Here is a 21,362-nt window from a genome sequence, read left to right as displayed (position 1 = left end):
GAGAGCAGGGGTATTGCAAGGTTTGTTGTATTAGTTATTACAATATTACAGAGGAGATGAGAGGCACTACAAGAAAAAAGGATTTTCAGGTCGGAAATTATCTATCCCAAATACGAAAATAGTGTCGCTAATACCTATTAGGGATAGTATAAATTTCCGTCACACAACTGTCGTTACAACAGCCGTCACATAATTTACGAGACGGAAAAATTTTTCCGTCCTAAGGGGTTAATTGCAACAGATTTTGAGACAAGAACATTCCGTTGTAAAAAACAAAATAAGTGACAAAAATTTCTGTCGTAAATAGTGTGTTGCCAGGCCATGTGATGACAGTTTATTTCCGTCACAAAAGAGCCTAAATTATTTGAGACAGATTTTTATTGTCGTAAACTATGGGCAATTGGGATGGAAGATTCTGTCTTAAAAATAGTAGTTCTTTAGAGATAGTAAAAATCCATCACTAAAGGTGTAGAAGTAAATAAATAAAAAATGTGTTTTTCGTACACATATATTACCCTGTTGTTATACATTAGTAGATCCAAGTAGACATTTAATATTTACATCATCCAAAATTAACAACTTGAGATAAATCTATACAAATTTAAAACTTACATCGTCATCAAACAAATTGATAGATAAAACTATTTTCCCCCCCCAAATATCTTTGTCGTTAACATTCAATAATATCTTGTAGCAACTTCAACCTGTGCAGAATAAGCATGATAAACATTAATATAATATATTGAATGATTGGCACTCAGTGAAAATAATAAAAATTTGAGGGAGATCCAAGTCCATTAGGTTCTAACTGTCATCTAAACATTATTTACCTAAATTCTTTGTTGGAAGAACAAATCACAAATAAATTAAGTGGGGAAAGTCCTAAATCCTAAATTCAAATTCCTACAGGTGTATCCATTACAAGAAACATTTTTAGAAAATTATAAAGTGAATTACTTTTCACAGAAAAAATTAAGAAATTCAACGTACTCTTGGATCATACGTTTGGATTCAAATTAATAAAAAAAAGTTTGAACTGCAGCTAATAAGTTTAAACTGTAATCATAGTGTTCATTAGATAATGATCTATTTCAAAAGTCAGACTCAAAGAAAAAAAGAGAACCGAAAAAGAAAATCCAAAACATAAATCCTTCAGATCAATATCCAGCCATTTATCATGATGACATAGTTAGAGTGAAATTAGAGAGCTCAGGTGACCATGATAGCAAGGTAATTGGCATTGGATGTTTTAATTAGAGTGATATCCAAGCTTATGATGCAAGCACAACCATCAAACAAGAAAAGTAATAGAATGTGATTCCATCAAAGAGACCATTAGATTCTTGTACAAATACAATTTGAACCATTTAGAGTATTTAGTGAAAGAAGGTAAAGCTAGCTCAAATACCCATAGAGGTGAACAGAGGATTGAACAGGGAAAGTGGATTACAAGATTCACCATGTACTCATAAAAACAGCATTAGCCTCATTGGGAAGCACTAAGAAAGAAGAAGTGTCTACAAAGGAGTTGAACAAAAGTTTCTACAACCCAAATATCTCATATCATCACTAAAAAATCAATAAAAGGGACGGGGAAAGAGAAGAAACAAATTTACATGCTTTGGAGTTAAGAACATATCACAAATATTGATCACATTATGGATTATGTGAGATTAAAAAAATAAAAAACAACATTTGCAGCACGCATTGGAATTATAAAATCATGCCATAACAAGTCATTGAGGAACTAAATAGAAATAAAAGAAATAAAAGAGAAGAGAAATTCTTTTAGTTCTTTTCTTTAATAATATTCTGAATTTTAGTGAAAAAAAAAGAGTAAAGACATACTGATAGTTATTTATATCATCAATTCCTTGATTATAAGCTAAACACTAAGAAGAAAAAAAATCACATTTCGAGAGAGAGAGAGAGTAGAAAACCCCAAACTTGTAAGCTTTATGAGCACCTAATTCAGGCTATAGGATTTCTAAATGCTTTTGTGGTCCTTGGATCAGAAACAATAGATGGCGGATTCGAACCTCAACAATTTTATGAAGAAAAATCAGCTTGATTAAATGACTTGTAATCTCCAACTATAGTGAAGTACAGATTAGCAATGGTGCTAAGTTCTTGCAAATTTTTTTTTTTTTTTGCAGGTGCATTGGTAGAGCATACAATTATAGGTGATTTATGCTTTCTCATTGATCAATATGTTTCATACTTGTCTTTATAGATTGAGATTCGTATCTTAGTGATTTTCTACTCTAATGTAGGTGTCGGCATCAGACTTTTTTTCCTTCTAGTACTAATAAGCATCATCATTAAGGTTTATTGCTCCAGAGAATTGGATAGAAAGAAGGAATCGAGAACCAAATCAAGGTGGAACAGTTCTTGCAAGACTACAACACTTTGATGCCAACTAGAAACTCTTATTCAGATGTCAAAAGAATGATCCAACAATTTAAAAGCAAGTTAGGTGAAGGAGGTTATGGTAGTGTATTCAGAGGCAGTCTCCCACAAAGCCTTCCTTGCCAGCTCTTCATGGACAATAACACATTGCTTTCGTGAGGCCAATAATGTTGCAGATAAGTTAGCCAAGCACGCTGCAGCAACAATGACTTCTACCCACTGGGACGTCATCCCTTCGTTTCTTGCAGAGGATGTAATATGGGATGCTCAACAAAGACCCAGATACAGATTTTTATAAGTAATTTCTGAGTTTTTTCTTTTTGTTTGGATTGCATTTTTGCTGATGGCAATGCCGAAGGTGGATTTGTAGCTCATTGTAGTTTGTAATCTCAAATTCTTTTTTCCTCTAGTAATAAAGTCTTCTTGCTGATTCTTAGCAAAAAAAAGAGGCAGTCTCCCTAATGGGACTCTTTCTTGCAGTAAAGGTTCTTAAATCTTTGGGAGGTGATGGAGTGGAGTTCATTAATGAAGTGGATACCGTTGGACAGATCACCACGTTCAGCAATAGTGAATGTTCAAAGCAAGTTTTCTTTTGGTGAAACACAGAAGTTAATGAGGTAAAGTATCTATCTAAGAAAATTTAGAGGACTTGTCAATTCTAGCCCTAATATACTACTATTGTACTACATCAATAAGTAAGTTGAAGTCTTCTTTCCATGAGCATTAATTACTTCTGCTTATATTTAAACCTTTTGATTCTAAAGCATTCCTCTGTAATTCCATTTTAGCTTTGACCATCTATTTTGTTTGCATTACCGAAGCTAAATCATTAGCAAACTACATACACCATAAAGCTCTATCTTGAAAATATGGTCTGACAATTGGGTTTCATCACAACCAAAATTTAAGATTTAGATATCAAGGTCTAATGGATGTGCTTTAAACATGGTTTCAGATCTAATTGAATACAATAATAGATCTGTTGCACCAACTATTCCAACCAGCAGTAAAATAGGCAATCTTAAAAATAAACCTGAGCATTTTTTCGTGTGGCGATAAGTTGGTTTCGAGTGCCCATTTTCACTGAAACACTTCCACTTGTGAACATATTCCAACTTTTTAATATCGAGATAAAAACTATGGCCTCCAGCTCAATAAAAGAAAAGCCACACCTTCTTTCTTTTGAATTCCACAACAGCTACTAAATTGAGGATGGCAGCAAATGAGAACGCTGAAGGCTGAAGCAGAGAAGATATTGTAGATTAAGCAAGCTGAGGGAGATGTAGATCCAAGTATCCGGCAGGGATAGCTCACCATCCACATGTGGATGGACTAAGGAACAATGTATTGGCCTCCTCTGTGAGCGACAAGGGCTCACAGTAGAGGACAGGCAGTGACCAAAGAGGACAGAGCAGTGTTCTAGCCTTCTCTGTGAGTAACAAGGGCTCACGGCAGAGGGCAAGCAGCGACCAGAGAGGACAGAGCAGAGAGCGGAGGGAGGGGAATAAGGGCAATGATGCCAGATTTTGGGGTAAAGAGGGTTGGGGACCAAGGTTCTAAAACTTGGATCACCGGTCAAGTATACAAGTGCACTGCTGAAGAGCATGTTTATAGGATCACATCTCCTCAGATGAAAGAGATTGAGGCCTAGTTTCTTTTTTTTTTTTTTTTTTTTACTTCAGAAAAGAAAAAAAATGTAAGATATAATTGGAAGGTACACAAACATGGATGAGAGAGTGGGGAGCTCAAAAGCTACAATGGATGTTGAGAAGAGAGTCTATTAAGCTATAGATGGCCAAGTAAATGTATTACTCAGGGGGCCATTGGTGAGAGAAAAAAATTAGTTTGCTGATTTTACTTGATCTTAACTCCACCTCTGATAAAAGCTTAGAACAGTTAGACCAACTATTAAACCATGACTAGGATGGTCCATTACAACTATGACTATAGCCATCTGCTTCTCTTCGTTTTATGTCTTTGGCAGCTGATTTTTACATCTACACTGCTTTTTTGTACTCTCATTTCCATGGTTCTCTGATTTTTCCCTGTACTCATGTTATGTGGCTGCATAATTGTATATTGCTGCTCAGACCAACAAAATTGCAGGTTGGAGGATTGCAATCCTTGAATATGAATGTTTGTGGCAGGGCTACACTTCTGTAATATGGGAAAGAAAATTCATGTTTCATTAAATAATTAAAGAAAAAATTGTTAAAATTCGGGCTTTCAACTCTCAGTAGTTGCTCAGATTGAGCACAATCAAATCCAAGCTGGTTTCACATTAGGCTTGCAGCTATTCACTGGGTTAGAAATCTAATAACAGTCTAGCCCAGATTCAGAGTAAGGCAGATTGTGTATATGTTGTGTTGCCTCATGCCAGACATATCTCCTCTTCAGGGTTTACTAATTTCATGGAAGCTCCAACCAGAATCTTAGACCCTTAAAGCTTAGACATGAATATTTTAAACATGGTGATATTTGGTTGATTCAGATAAAGCTAGTAAACGTTAGCACAATTAATAATATCAATCAAGGCAGTGTCTGGCTAGCTAGGAACCATTCCAATATCTATGCAGTTCAGCGGACAAATCTAAATTAACTCATTGATTTCAGCCACATCGTCCATGAAATCACCATTAATATGCTAACGGACAAATCTAAATTAACTCATTGATTTCAGCCACATCGTCCATGAAATCACCATTAATATGCTAAAATAAAATCAAGAAAATGATCTTAAAGTGCAAAAATAGGGAAAGCTTTACCTTCGATCTTCAAAGATGGCTGGTTGTTCCAAGTTAGAGATCTTCTGTTCTCTCTCAAGATCGAAAGAACCGATCTGCTCCTACCGAACTCCTCACTTCTACCCAGCCAAAATCGCCTTTGAAACCCCTTCTTTAATCTGCGATTTTTCTCCTTGGAACCTTCTCTCTAAAACCCCTTCTCACCAGCCATCTCCTTCTCTGTAACCTTCTCTCTCTCTCAGCTATCTTTCTTCTCTCTGAAACCCCTTTCTTCTGCGATCTCCTTCTCTCTGAAACCCCTTCTCCTGTGATCTGTCTCTGAGTTCTTCTTTTCAATTATTCTTCTCCTTGTTGATTTTTCTTCTCCTTCCCCTCTTGAATCAGTGAATGCGAAGGTAAAGGAGATTCTAGATCAACAAGATGGGGAGTTCAGAGAGATGAGGGTTTGTAGAGAAGAGAGAACAAGAGAGAAAGTATTGATACGAAATTGGGATTTTAGAGAAATTTGAACACGCAGGTAAGTGGGAAGGGAATTTGAAGAAATTTCTTTAATTTAGGACAGTTAACTATCCGTCTCCAATTTAGCGATAGAAATTTTCGTCTCCAATAACAAATATGTATTTCTGTTCATTCGAATTTAATGCGATTCAGAGATTTTAGCGCGCAGATTTGGGAGGATTTTTTTTTTTTTTTTTAATTTAGGGACGTTAGTTATCCGTCTCCAATTTTGCGATAAAAAATTTTTGTCCCGCAATTTGTTTTGTGGAACAATTTAGATATATAGCGACGAAACTATTTCTGTCTCAAATGATATAATTAGGGACGGAAAAATTCCATCCTAATAGATGTAAATTCAAGAAGGCATGAATTTTATCATAATAGTCACGGAAAAATTCCATCCCAAAAACAGAAAAATCGGTCTCAAATATTGTGATGGTAAGATATCTGTCCCAACTGCTAGATATGTAGCAACGGAATTATATCCGTCTCGAATGATTTATTTAGGGGACATAAATTATGTCTGCCCCTAAAATCAATCACAATTGCGACAGAAATATCCGTCTCAAAAATTGGGACGGTAAGTTTTCTGTCTCAATTGTTAGATATGTAGGGACAGCATAGTATCTACAGAAATAACCCATCTCAAATATTGTGACGGTATAGTTTTTATCCCAAATAGTCAAAATTTAGCGACAAATTTAAATTTATCCCAAATGATTTATTTAGGAGAAAAAATATGTCCGTCTCTAAAAAGGTGTCGCAAATGCCCCTTTTTCTTGTAATGAGGCATCCTCAGGAGATGGTGAGTCTGGTCAGTGATGCAAGGTGATGGTAGGATGACACTTGATTTGGGCGTGGTTGCTACTTGGAACATTTTTTAAGAGAAGAGGGAGGATTTGAGAATATAATAAGTTGATTTGCAGATGGCATTGGCCTAAAGGAACTCTGATACCATGTCATCTCGATGAACCTTTTTGTATTATTACTCTTTACTTAAACTATGTAGACAAGAATCCTAGATTAAGAAGTTATAAGTAGAGTAGGAAATCTAAGCAAGGTAGAGTCCAAATATGATACCTAAATATAGCGAATTATTCTACAAGTATCACGGTTCAATAGTATAAAAGATATCAATTCCCCTACAACTAATATCACTAGATACCAACTTGAATAAATGATCTTTAATAGCTCAAGGGATACGTATACTATAATTTTTATCTCCAATGTAATCACCTTCCTTGAATAGTGTAATCAGTCTACGATTCTCACTTAATCATTCTCTTTAAAGAGGATAGTGATCAATGAAAAATATAGTGAAAATATTAACCACCATCTAATTATGGCAACAAGATTGAGTGAGCTGCTTCCTCATCTAATTTCAGAAGATTTAGGTACCTTCCAAAGAGGAAAATTCATTTCAGCTAATGCGAGTGTGGCATTTAGAGTTAGCTAATATGATGTTCAATTCTTCCTAGGGTGGAAGCATTAGGTTGTAACTGGATGTTAGAAAGGATTTTGACTCACTATCGTGGGGAGTTCTTGTTTTTGGTATTGAGGAAGTTTGGTTTTTGTAAGGGAAAATACCTTTTTCTCTCTTTCTTTTTCCACTCTTTTCCTCCCCTCACCTCTGGTCTCCCTTGCAGGGGATGAATGGATTGAATGATATCCAAAACATGGTCTGGAAACTATGGGTGGATGGGGAAAGCGTGATTTTTGGAGTCGCCATCTAGGATTCAGGGCCTAAATCCCTATGGTGGAGCCCAATTCTGATCGAAGGATCGAGCTCGAGTAGGGGGTTAGATTCCTGTGAAAGGAAGGATCCCCTGAATTTGACTTTATATTTTGGTCTGTTCTAGAGATAAGGGTCTGTGCTAGGTTATGAGTGTGGGAATGTGTTAGGCACCCATCTCGCCCAGAATTTTCTGTCTTTCTACCAGAAGCTTGGATTTCGAATATTCTCCCCCCGAGAATTTTAACAGCCTAAACTAGCATAAAAGTCTTATTACGTGAAATAACGCAAACATATATACATAAACTTGCATGAAAGAATTGTAGGAAATTACTGAAATATCATATTAAATATAGATTTATATTAAAATCATATGAAATAATAAAATCTATATAAAATAGTAGAAAATGCAATTATCTTATCTACATACACGTACAATGCTCCATAATATGAAAATTATGATCATTATTTCATGTGAGGAACACATGCAATTACATATAAAATGATGAAACAGATTACGTTTAATGGACAGACGCTAATATTAACACATGAAATAATAACAATAAATCATTATCTTATACAATAGACACATAAAACAATATATACAGAGATGAGGTATGTATTATACATGCAAATGAAATTACAATATAATATTTACATGGTAATGACCGATGAAAAAAGTGATTTTTTTGATAATTTTTGGGAATCTGAGCAGAGCTTCCATACTATATTTCTAGAATCAGAATCAGCTCTGAAAATTTGGGGAAGGCTTTGGCGTCGTATTCCTAGGGTTGGAATCAGCTTTGGTAATTTAGGCAGGGCTTCCGTTCCATATTCCTAGGGTTGGAATCAACTCTGAAAATTTAGGTTGGGCTTCCACGCCGTATTCCTAGGGTTGGAATCAGCTCTGACATTTTGGGCAGGGCTTCCATGTTATATTTCTGGGTTGGAATCAACTCTGAAAATTTGAGCAGGGCTTCCATGTCATATTCCTAAGGTCATAATCATCACTGAAAATTTGGGCAGGGCTTTAGTGCCATAATCCTAGGGTCAGAATCAGCTCTGGAATTTTGGGCAGGACTTTCGTGCTTATTCCTAGGGTTGGAATCAGCTCTGAAAATTTGGGCAGGGCTTTCGCGCCGTATTCTTAGGGTTGGAGTTAGCTCTGGAATTTTGGACAAGACTTTCGTATCGTAATAAAAATATCAGAATTAAATACAAATGAACTTTAAATAGAAATTCCGTACTAACCTGATGTGGACTTTGTCAACTTCAATAAGCTTGGCTCGGTCTATTCTTTTATTTTCCTCTCTCTCTCTCTCTCTCTCTCTCTCTAGCATTTTGGGCAGGGCTTCTGCACCGTATTCAAAATTTGAGCAGGGCTTCCACGTCGTATTCCTAGGTCAGAATCAGCTTTGAAATTTTGGGCAGGGCTTCCACGCCATATTCCTAGGGTCGGAATCAACTCTGGAATTTTGGGCAGAGATTCTACGTCGTATTCCTAGGGTTGGAATCAGTTTTGAAAATTTGGCCAAGACTTCCGCGCCGTATTCCTAGGGTTGGAATCAGCTCTGTAAATTTGGGCAGGGCTTTCGTGCCATATTCTAAGGGTCAGAATTAGCTCTGGAAATTTGGACAAAGCTTCCATGCCATATTCCTAGGGGTGGAATTAGCTCTAGGATTTTGGACAGGGCTTCCACATTGTAATAAAAATATCAAAATTAAATACAAATGAACTTTAAACAGAAGTTCCGTACTAACCTAATGTGGACTCTATCAACTTCAATAAGCTCAGCTCAGTCTATTCTTTTTCTTTCCTCTCTCTCTCTCTCTCTCTCTCTCTCTCTCTCTCTCTTTTGTAAAGCCTTTGAACAAATTTTTTTTCTTCAGGGGTTCTCCTTTATTTTTTTCTGGGGTTTTACAGTGACCCAGGGTCACTATTTATAGAAGGGAGTAAGGGCAGCCATGTAAAAAGTCCTAGGGGCATGTAAAGGGGTCTAAATCCATGTAAGCCCCCTAAAAATCCATGTAAGGGCTTACATGGATGTGTAGGTCCTTACACAATCAGTGTAAGACCTTACAAGGATCCGTGTAGGCCTTACACGGATCCCTCCCCTCTGTGTCATTTCGTGGTGTGTTGAAACATTACGTGGCACTCCGTTATGCTTTGAAATATCCGTGGCATCCTGTTACACCTCTAGATACTCCCATAGACTAGGCGGCTTCTCCCTAGCCCAAGCGACATTAGCCCTTGGTGGAAATCTTATCACGTAGGTTGGTCGGCAAGATAAGGTTTGGTTTTGGGTGGTTTTAGTTTTGTCTTAGGGTTTTGTCTTTGGTTTAGGTTAGGGTTCTGGTTCATGTTTAGGACTTGGTTTAGGGCTTAGTTTAGGTTTAGGATTTAATTTAGGTTAGGTGTTTTGGTTCGGGTTTAGGGTTTGGTTTAGATTAGGGTTTTGGTTCGGGTTTAGGGTTTTGTTTAGGTTTAGGGTTTTGGTTCGGGTTTAAGGTTTGGTTTAGGTTTAGGGTTTGGTCTGGTTTAGGGTTTGGTTTAGGTTAGGGTTTTGGTTTGGTTTAGGGTTTTGTCTAGTTCAGGGTTTGATCTGGTTTAGGGTTCAGTCTAGTTTAGGGTTTGGTCTAGTTTTAAGGTTTTGTCTAGTTTAGGGTTTGGTTTGGTTTTAGGGTTTGGTCTAATTTAGGGGTTGGTTTGGTCTGGTTTAGGGTTTGGTTTAGGTTTAGGGTTTGGTTTGGTTTGGTTTAGGGTTTTGTTTGGTCTGGTTTGGTTTAGTGTTTGGTTTGGTTTGGGTTAGTCTGGTTTGGGTTGGTCTGTTTGGTCTAGTTTAGGGCTTGGTTTAGTTTGGTCTGGTTTGGTTTAGGGTTTGGTTTGGTTTGGTTTGGGTTGGTTTGGTTTGGTTCAGGTTTATTTTGGTTTAACTGGTTCAAATTTTAAGTAGACATTACGGCACATCTAGGTATCCATTTTTTTCATATAAGATATCAATGGGACTATATTTTCGAGTACTTTCCAATGATACGGGAATCGAGCACATGCTAGGCTTGATTGTCGTATCTAGCTAAAGGTATTAATGACCACTTTTGGTCACCCTCGCCGCATGATTCAAATATCGGGTTTGACCGATCACAAGTTCTGGGATAATCTGAACTTGAGCAGAAAATTCAACTTCTTTCTGAAAGAGAGAATATTTGTTTTCTCATTACCTGTAATTCATCATTACCAAGGCGGGACAAAATTTGGTATCTACAGAATGCCACTCTTTGGCCAAGACTGTGCAATAGCTGAAGGGCAAAGAAAAGAACAACAAAATTTTGTCATCTTAGAGCATGTACTATCGATATCCTGCTCAGGAACATTGGAGGTGCAATACAAAAGGCGAGCAATTAGACTCTAATGGTAAAATTCGATGAAAACAAGAAATTAATATGACAGTATATCCAATTGACTAGTATCGGTATATCATACCACTAGAACTGAATCATACATGAAATGTCCTGGACTTGGCCAAGAATGCAAGTATGAGGGAATTATCTCAAAGTACAATTATCTTCTAATGAGAAAGATAATACATTCCTGAGAGGCAACTTATTGGAGAAATTGTAAGGATATCGCTCTTATAACGTACCTCAGCCCTTCTGATCAAATTGACCTCTTTGTAACATTTTTTTATACTTCTGATCTTATTGATATCTTAACATGAAAATTGACAATGAGATTAATATTTTCCAATATTGACATGAAAAATGAGGCTGAAATTGGCACTTTCTGGCGCTACTGTGGAAAAAGAATTTTCATATGCATCTTGGCTCTATCGGGGAAACATCATTCTTATAATGGCATTTTGGCCTAGAATTGACACTTTCTGGCACTGTTATGGTGATGTCATTCTTATTATATCATCTTTACAAATGCAATCGGCACTTTCTGGCATTGTTGTAGAAATGATGCTCTTTTCATAGCACTTTCACACTGAAGGTACACTTATGCACTGTCGAGGAAATGTCATTCTTATAATGGCATCTTGGCATGGAATTGGCACAATATGGTGCTGTTGGGGAAATGTCATTCTTATAATGTAATGGAATTGACTCTTTCTGGCGCTGTTATAGATATGACATTCTTATTATATCATCTTTACCATACAATCGACACTTTCTGGCACTGTTGTAGAAATGACTTTTTTTTTTTTTTTTTTTTTTGAGACTTAAACAATGTTTGTACATATGTTAGTACATATCATGCGAGGATGCAATAGATGCTGGTGTTTTATTATGTTATAACAATGTTATTTCTCTTGTTTAGGTTATGCACAATTCCCTAATCTTTTTCTTTTTTATTTCCACCACTCATGTGAAGGTAGATAGAAAAGGCTAAATTTATTTCAACTCTAAGATTAGCTATACAACAAATGAAAAACGGTTACATGGAAGTACAATAAACAAAAAATCCAGATCTTCAACTGTCTTCACTTAAGTGTTTGGAACTCTTTCTTCTAAAAGACATTACACTAGTTGCCTTTGCCACAAATTTTCCAGCAGATCTATGACACTACTGGATAGCTCCTCCGGGGGATAATAGTTCACCACCTCTCCTGGATCTGTTTGAGGTAACTAATATTGTCGCCGCAGATGAGTAGGTAGATAAAATGACATGTGAGTCAAACCCATCAGCCTAATATACACCCTGGGGTATTCATAATAGATTCTCAATTGGCGACCACCGATATGTCCATCTGATATTATCTTCAGTTTTCTCTTGAAGGTACTCTTTCCAATTAGCAATTGAGTGGAATTCTAGAATTTCCCTTCTTGTCTGGTACTGGATGGCTGTCAGCTCACTATGTTGGAAAGGCCTTAACAGTTATAGCTTTTCAGTCAACCAAAGTTGGAAAGCTGCAGGACACCCCATATAATGATTTGTACCAAATTTCTCAGAAATGACCATCACGCCCATTCCTTTAAGTGTTTTAGCCAGGATTGTAGGAACAATGTCACAACCTTCTCGAAGTTGTAATACTACTTTGATGATGGTGGGACTAACTCCATATCCAGGATAACACAATAAGTATCGTGCTATCATGCAGAACAGGTAGATATTACCTCTAAGCCACTGATCCATTCCCTCCAAATATTTTTATTGAGAAAAAGCTTTGGCTAGTTCAAAGAGGTCTATTTTCTTAAAAACCATGAACTTCTTCATTTCATTTTCATTCCATCCGAAGAATTTCTGGATATCCTTGGTGTAGTCTATTTGCAGAGTAGGAAGAAAAAGCTTCTCTTTGGGTGGAGAGAGCAAGCAAGCTCTGAATTCTTCCAAAGTTGGACAAATTTCTACTAACCCAAATTTGAACACATGCATGTTACAATCCCAATGCTTGGGAACTTCCTTCAGCAAATTATGTCATAATTACATGCAGTAAATTTGGCTAAGAACCTGAAGATTTGTGTCTTCCAACAGCTTAGAATCATCCACATTCATGTAAACAGTCCACTTGCGTAAGGTATCATCCAGAGTATTTGCATGGAGATAAGCCATAATTGATTTGTTCCTGGATGATACAAGTGAACAACTTGATCAAAAAAGTGAAATAAACATATACAAGACATAGCAACAAGCTCACAACTATTTTTATTCTATGAGAAGATACTTCTGATAGAAAAAAAAATATTTCATGGACCAATAAGTTCTTCATCATAATTCCAACTTGTATACTGAAGATAAGATATTACAGTTGAAAGGGGAACAAAAAGAACGACAAGTGGGGAATGATCTGAGTTGTGATTGATAATGCCAAGTGGTGATTTTTGTAGACCATTGATGATGGAGAAACGAATTACTAGGGAAAACAAGCAGACTAGTAATTAAGATGCCAAGTGGTGAGATGATGATCTTAAAACCTTGCCTTTTTTGGACACTCGAGATATAACTCTGGATCTCCTTTTTTTTTTTTTTTTAATCAATGTCCTAAGATTTTTTTTTTTTTTTTTTTTTTTTTTTTTTTTTTTTTTTAGAGTTTGGTATAGATGAGACTGCACTCGAACATGCTGAGTTGCCTATGTATCCCTTGTGAGGAATCAGGTCAAACGTAGTTTAAGTAGTTACCTTGAACTTAAACATAATATTTTTTTAGTTGATCCATATTAACCAAACCTGACAATTCATCTCCATCCAAGTCCATGAGTAGTACGGCTTTTCCTGGCAAGACTTTCTTCACTATGAATGGACCACTCCAATTTGGTTAGAACTTTCCCTGAAGATCTTGTGTAGGTGCTCTTTGTTCTCTAAGAACCAAATCTCCAACTTCAATGTTGCGAGGACAAACATTTTTATTAAATGCTCTTGCATTCTCAACTGATACTTTTTTAAATTGTCCATGACTTTCATTCTTTTTTCATCCAATAGATTGAGTTCATCATATTTAGCCTGTACCCATTCTCCTTTTGGTAACTTACTTTCTATGAGGACTCAAAGAGAGGGGACTTGTATCTCAATTGGCAACATGACTTCCATTCCATATACAAGGGAATACGGAGTTGCCCCTGTAGAAGTTCGAATTGACGTTCTATATGCCCATAGTGCATAGATAAGTTATCCGCCTAATCTCTATGTGTATCTTCCAACTTTTGGAGAATTACCTTCCTATTCTTATTAGCTGCTTCCACTACCCCATTTGTTTGTGGACAGTAAGTGGTGGATCTATGCCATCCAATCCCAAACTTGGTGCAAAGTTTATCGACTTGCCCTCGAAAATGAGTGCCCTGGTCAGATATCAGTTGTTGTGAGATCCCATGTTGACAAATGATGTTCTCTTTAATAAATTTGGCCACCTTTGCAGCAATGAGGACTGAATATGACTGTGCTTCCACCCATTTGGTGAAATAGTCAATTGCTACCAATATGAACTCATGACCATTTGATGCTTTGGGAGTAATTTTTCCTATAACATATATACCCCATGTATAGAATGGCCAAGGGGAACTAAGCAAATGCAATTCCGTTGGCACATGCAAATATCTGACATTTGTGGCACTTCCGAACAAAATCTACACAGTCTGCCTCCATTGTGTGCCAATAATATCCTAATTTCAAAATTTTTTTGGCTAGCATTCTTGCATTCATGTGAGGTCCACAGATACCTTAATGTATTTCTTCTATCACCGTCTGCACCTATTCTTCATCCACACACAATAGATGAATTCCATCGAATGATCTTTTGTACAACAAATCACCTTGCAATGTGAATTGAGTAGCATATTTTCTGAGAAACTTCTTTTCCCCTGACGTTGCTTCCATAGGATATTTTCCTTCCCTAATGAAGTCCATAATAGGAGCAAACCAAGATCTTCCATCTGTTGTCAAGGCAATCACTGAAGTGTGATAGATGGGCTTTACCTTTCTTTCAACCAGAAAAGGTCTTACTTGGGCTATAGGACTACACTCAACCATTGATGCTAATGTTGCAAGAGTTCCAGTGAACCAGTTGCTATATCTCTGGAAGTACTCAAAAGAGACTTCTTCAAAATGCTTAGAGATCTTCTCCGGATATTCTTGATAAGGCTTCAATTTCTCACATCTGGTCTTCCATTTCCTTTGAGTTTGGCAGATTACAATGGATGAGTCACCAAACACTCGGATTCTTTTTACTCCAATTGGCAGAGCTATCTCCAGGTCGATTGCACATGCTTCATATTCAGCAATATTATTGGTGCATGGAAAATCAAGCCGAAAAGATAAAGGCAAATACAACTCGTTGGGTGTTATTAATAATACTCTTGCCCCATAACCTCTTTGATTGGCTGCTCCGTCAAAATATAATTGCCGTATGTTAACAGAGTTTTCTTCTTCAACCACCATGATTTCCTCATCTAGAAAAGCATCATCTAATGATCTTCTATCTTCTGTGGGGTGTGCAGACAAATGATCCACAATTGCCCTGCCTTTGATAAACTTTTGATTGACATATGTAATGTCAAATTCTAAGAGTAATAGCAAGCACCTTGCCATTCTACCAGTGAGTGCGGGCTTTTCGAATAAATACTTCATAGGATCCATTCTAAAAATCAAGTGAATTGGATATGCCACCATGTAGTGTCATAGCCTTCTTGTTGCCCAAACAAGAAGGCTATGCAAGTCTTTTCTAATGATGTATAGCGAACTTCATACTCCAAGAATTTCTTGCTCAAATAGTAGATAGCCTGTTCTACTCCTTTTGCCTTATCGTTCTGAGCTAACGTGGACCCCATTGAGAATTGCCCTATTGACAGATATAACAGAAGTGGTTTTCCCTTTACTTGTGGTATAAGAACCGGTGGATTTAACAAGTATTCCTTGACTTTGTCAAAGGCTTCTTGACATTGAGAATCCCACTATGTGGGATGATCTTTTTTCAACAACTTGAACACTGGTTCACAGATAGTGGTCAATTGGGCTATGAAATGACTAATGTATTGAATGTGACCAAGGAATCCTTATATTTCCTTCTCAGTCTAAGGTGCAAGCATGTCTCTGATTGGTTTAATCTTGATAGGGACCACTTCGATACCTTTTTCACTTACAAGAAAGCCTAATAATTTTCATGCTTTTGCTCTAAACACACACTTTTGAGGGTTCAACCGTAATTGAAATTTATTGATTCTTTCAAAAAACTTCTTTAATGCTGAGATATGCCCCTGTCTTTCGACAGATTTGAAAATCATATCATCGACGTAGGCTTCCCCTTCCTTATGAATCTTATCATGCAAAATAGCAGTAGCGGCCCTGTGATATGTGGCTCCAGCATTCTTTAGACCAAATGGCATTACCTTATAGCAATAGGTCCCCTGAGGGGTGGTGAAAGCAGTATTTTCCATTTCTTCAGGATGCATGTTGATCTAGTTGTATCCTGAAAAACCATCCATGAATGACAATAAGGTATGTTTAGGAATGACTTTATTTAAATCTCTAAAATCCACACACATTCTGACTTTTCCATCTTTCTTTGGAACTGGAACAATATTGGCCAACCAACGAGGGTACTTTATGACTTGCAAGAATCTTGTATTCTATTGCTTAATTACTTCTTCTCTAATATTTTCACTCCATTCAGGCCACATTCTTCTAGCCTTTTGCTTGATAGGCTTCACAATTGGATACGTAGGAAGTCGATGTTGCACTATTTTTGGGTCAATGCCAGACATATCTTCATAGGACCAAGCAAAAACCTCTACAAATTCTTTTAACAAGCTGGCCATTTGTGAGGTTTCTTCTTCATTTAGGGTTGTACCAATTTTAATTTCTTTAGGGCATTGATCGGATCCTAAGTTAATGAGTCGAGTGTCCTCACTCATAGGTTTAGCTCTTTTTTCTTTTGATTGTTTTAACAATTCATGATATTCATCAGCTATTTTGTTAAGATCATCGTCAGAAAGAGACAAATCATACTCAAAATCAAAATTTTCATTGATAGCTAGAAAGACTACAGACTCAACATACTGAAAGTGCGGAATTTCATTAACAGAAGGAAATTCAAAAAAAATACAAATAAAAGGAGACTCGATATAGAAAGGGAATCTTCAGTGTACTGTGTGGTGATTTTATAATCGATTGGACACTGAGTCTTAGTGAGCTTAAAGTCATATCCTGCACTGGTCCAGTTGAGTAGTGGTTCACAAGCTGAATGAATTAACAGATATGGCATTAGCCCCTTCCTCTACTTCTTCAGTGGTAATAACATCTACCTCAAGGGTGTTGTTGACATCACTACTTTCACCTTCTTCATGGAGCTGCAGGTGCCCCAGTTTCTCTTGGTAAACGAGTTCAAATTCAGTATGCCTATTCTTGGCACTTTTGTGATTAAAACAAGTTAATCAATCTCATGATCTGTAAATCCGAATTTCCTATGAGATGCACCTCGTGCCAGGCTACTCAGCCCTCTCTCTAGAAAGTCTAACTTCTCAAGCCTTTTATAGAAATCAATCCCCTTACCACGGTCACAATGTTGACCTCCATCTCGGATGTAACCATTGTAGTTGCTTCTAGCACAGTAAGGGCAGATATTCATCCTTCTAGTTCTTCTTTTTCTAGCATATGAACTACTCCAGCAAAAAGAGCGGTACTGCCCTTTTTTTCAATTCTTCCACATACATCTTCTGTAGGAAAGAACAGATGTGAGCTCACATCTCTATTGGAAGATTGAGACGCCAAGTAGCTCTTAATTTGTGTTGCCAAACTTCTTTCAGAGTTAGATGAGGCTTGGGAACCTGTGATGATCGAATCAGGGATGTAGGGTCAACTATAGATTCTTCTTCAGTTGTGGCAATCACATATATCTCAAAGATATCGCTGATACCATTGTCTTTGCTCTCCTCCTTAAATGGTAGATGCTCCAACTTATAGGTGCTCTAGTCAATCTGATCTTGATAGATGACTTTGAACTCAGAATCTGCTTTCTTTACTTCTTTCTTAGGTTGAAGGTCAATCATAATTGGAAGAATCTTATGCTTCCTTCACAAAGTTCTTTTCTAAAGTAGGGAAATTTGCAACCCTTTTTTGCAAGAGGATTTCTTTCTTGCCATTAAAAGCATATTTTGATTCTTAAACCCTCAACAGGCACTTGCTCCACCTCGGCCTCCTTATATCTTATAGCATCTTTTGTTCTTCCTTATGAGAAAACCTAAACCATGCATTCTGGTAGTGTGAGGGAATTCAGGCAACCTCGTAGGTCCTTGTTGGTATTTTCCAATCCCATTCTAGTAAAATAATGCATCTGTTTCATCATTCGACCAACAATAGTATTCCACATGCCCTCATAGGACAATGGAACATTCTCCTTCATTGTATCTTCTACAATAGAAGCATAAAATTTTTCTAGTTCAAAGCCACACAGACGCACCTCTTGTTCATGAGTTTTTCCAACTTCAATGTTAGCCAATGTGTTGACTAACTAAGGATCTCCAGAAATAGTAATTACCTTCTCATCATAGATAAATTTTACTTTTTGGTGTAGAGTAGCTGACACTGCCCCTGCTTTATGAAGCCACGGACGACTTAGAAGCATGTTGAAGGAGGCTGGAATATCTATCACTTGGAACTTAACACAAAACTCAACTGGCCCTATTATCACCATTGTTGTGAGAATTTTGACAACATTTCTTTTGGTGTTATTGTAAGCCTTAATGATCTGAGCCGAGGGTTTGAATTGATCTGGATTAAAGCCTATACATGTGGCAGCCCTCAAGGGTAGGACATTCAGATCTGATCCATTATCAATAAGGACCTGAGCTACTGTATTCATATTGCATTCCACGGTGATATACAGAGCTCTGGTATGCTTGATACCTTCTGGAGGTGAGTCTATATCAGAGAACATCAATGCTTGAACAGCATAGGTGGCTCCCACAATCTAAGATAATCGCGATGGATCCATCTTGATAGACACTTGCACACTTGTGAGGGACTTCAATACAGCTTCCCTATGTGTAGGAGATGCCATTAACAACCCCCAGATGGAGATGTTGACCTGCACCTTTTTCAACTGTCTCAATACTTGATTCTCAGGTTGTGGCTGCCTGCTACACTGCCCTGTCTCCATGATAGTTAGTTGTTCCACTATCAACCCCTTTGCTTTGTAGTCTTTTCCCCTTCTAGTGGCCATCACTTTATCGAATCCTTTAGGCCTCTTTTTGATGAGAATATTATAAGGGTATTTACTCTCATCCTCATTGTTTGTGTCACCAATCATGCCTACCACAGGTTCTTCAATCCCTTCTTCATATGTAGATAGTGTGAATGGACTTGGAGGCCCCCCCTGAAATGTTGATAGCCTGAGCTTTAACTATTTGAATAATGGTATTCAAATGCAGAATAAGGCCTTTGACAAATGGCTCATCCTCAAAATTAACCTTAAGATTTTCACAAACTTCTTTGACAGTTTCTTGCCGGACTGCCACTTTCCTTAACCTTTTTGCAGTTACTAACATATCTTCACACATTTGGTTCAGTAAGCAGAGCATATTGTCATAGGAGGGATTCTCTTCTTCATTTTCTTTAATTTTTTCAACAAAATATTCACTTTTTGACTCTTGATTGTCTTCCCTTCCTACAACAAAATCTTCCTCTAGATCTTCTTTTTCTGATTCTTGACCTTCTTTTATATCTTCATCTTTGTCTTCTTCAACAAAATCTTCTTCTAGATCTTCATTTTTTTTATTCTTGATCACCTTCTATATCCTCATCCTCGTCTTCTTCTTCCTCTGAATCATCATTAGAAGGAAAAATCGGGTGAATGATATCTGTTGGATCCACATCAGGCATATTTCCCCCAATAGCATTCACTATCTCACAAATTTGTTCAGTGTCTTCAGTATCACTGTCACTCTCTCCACCTATATAGATTAGGTGTATTTCATCTGAGATCATTTCTCTAATAGCCAATACCATCATTGCCCTGATCATGTCTGGCATAACCTCTTCTATGACATGCACTTGAGGTATTGTTGGTACAATGAGTTGTAGGGTTAGTCTCGGACTCTTCTTCTCTATCTATGAGATTCACCGATCCGGTAGAGGAGTAAGTGGGAGTACCTAGATCCATTAACATATTAGTCCAAGAAGTTCCATTCGGCCAATATGCCTCTGAACATTGATGTTGGGTCCCTTCTTCTAACCATTCGTTAATGGGAAAATATTCTAGTGGTGGTGGATAAGGATAAGGGTTACATGAAATTGGTGGGTAGTAAGGTTCTGGGTGAAATGGCAGCAATGATAAGGGAAATGGGGCAATAATAGATGATGGTAATCCTACCCGAGTTGGGACATAATAGTCTGGTGTTGGATGGTAAGATGGAGATGGAGGATGTGATGCTAGGTGATAAGAAGGTGATGGAAGGTATGATATTGGGTGATATGAAGGTGATGGAGGATGTGATGTTGGGTGATAGGAAGATGATGGAAGAAATGAGGCTGGGTGATATGAAGGTGATGGAGGATGTGATGCTGGGTGATATGAAGGTGATGGAGGATGTAGGTGATAGGAAGATGATGGAAGGTATGATGCTGGGTGATACGAAGGTGATGGAGGATGTGGTGCTAGGTGATATAAAGGTGATAGAGGATAGGATGCTGGGTGATATAAAGGTGATGGAGGATATGATGTTAGGTGATAGGAAGATAATGGAAGGTATAATGCTGGGTGATATGAAGTTGACGGAGGATGTGATGCTGGGTGATATGAAGGTGACCCTATCTGAGGAAGGGTAAGATTGCAGGGTGGGAGACTTTCATTTTCCCAAGAACGGATTTCTTCAATTCCCTTTTGATTCTCCTCCCCTTTTGCTTCCAAATGCTTGGCTTTGAGCAATGCTCGGTAAGTTCGGGCATTAAGATGCCCTCTCTTAGGTGCTAGTTGAATCCTTCGAGTAGGATCATTCTCATCTGAATCATTTTGTATCATTCCAACTGTTCCATGATTCAGAAGTGGATTGGTAGTCACATTTGGTTGGCTCTTCAATTCCAGTTCAATCTGCCCTGATTTAATCAAATCTTGTACTGCACGCCTCAAGGTGATACACTGGTTGGTGAGATGACCCTTTTGATTATGGAAAGAGTAGTATTCATTGTCCTTGTACCAAGGAGGTAGAGGATCACTGATTGGACGGGCATGTGTCGTACTCAAGGGGCCTTCTTCCTTTAATTTCTCATAACACACAGAAAAGGGCATCCCTAAATCTGAGAATTGCCTCCTCTATACTGAACCTTTTTGAGCTGGAAGACTTGGCTTAATGACAACTAGAGCAGGCTTAAGAGTTACTGCATGCACTACAGGCTATTGGTCGGTGCTTGCAGTAGTTACAGTGTTCACCTCTATATTATGTCCTTTGTTATACCATGTATTCTTACTCTGCTCCAAGGAACCCTGTGGACTGTTTCGGTGTTGCGCTTCTCTAAAGATTCAATTTTCAACCCTTCTTCCTATTACTAGCAACAC

The 21,362-nt window shown here is 37.6% G+C and overlaps 1 long non-coding RNA gene across 1 annotated transcript; it reads right to left on the bottom strand.

Annotated features, from left to right (window-relative positions):
* Window positions 1-479: 479 nt before the first annotated feature.
* Window positions 480-5,807, bottom strand: LOC122065353. The gene is made up of 2 exons (XR_006135980.1): window positions 5,175-5,807; window positions 480-704 (listed from the first exon to the last, which is right to left on the bottom strand). It is a non-coding gene; the product is annotated as an uncharacterized LOC122065353 (long non-coding RNA).
* Between the last annotated feature and the right edge of the window lie 15,555 nt (window positions 5,808-21,362).

This window comes from Macadamia integrifolia, unplaced genomic scaffold (genome assembly GCF_013358625.1).
Source record: "Macadamia integrifolia cultivar HAES 741 unplaced genomic scaffold, SCU_Mint_v3 scaffold1982, whole genome shotgun sequence".
Classification (NCBI taxonomy): domain Eukaryota; kingdom Viridiplantae; phylum Streptophyta; class Magnoliopsida; order Proteales; family Proteaceae; genus Macadamia; species Macadamia integrifolia.
Note: the sequence above shows the minus strand (reverse complement) of the source record. Positions and strands in the feature narration are given on the sequence as shown.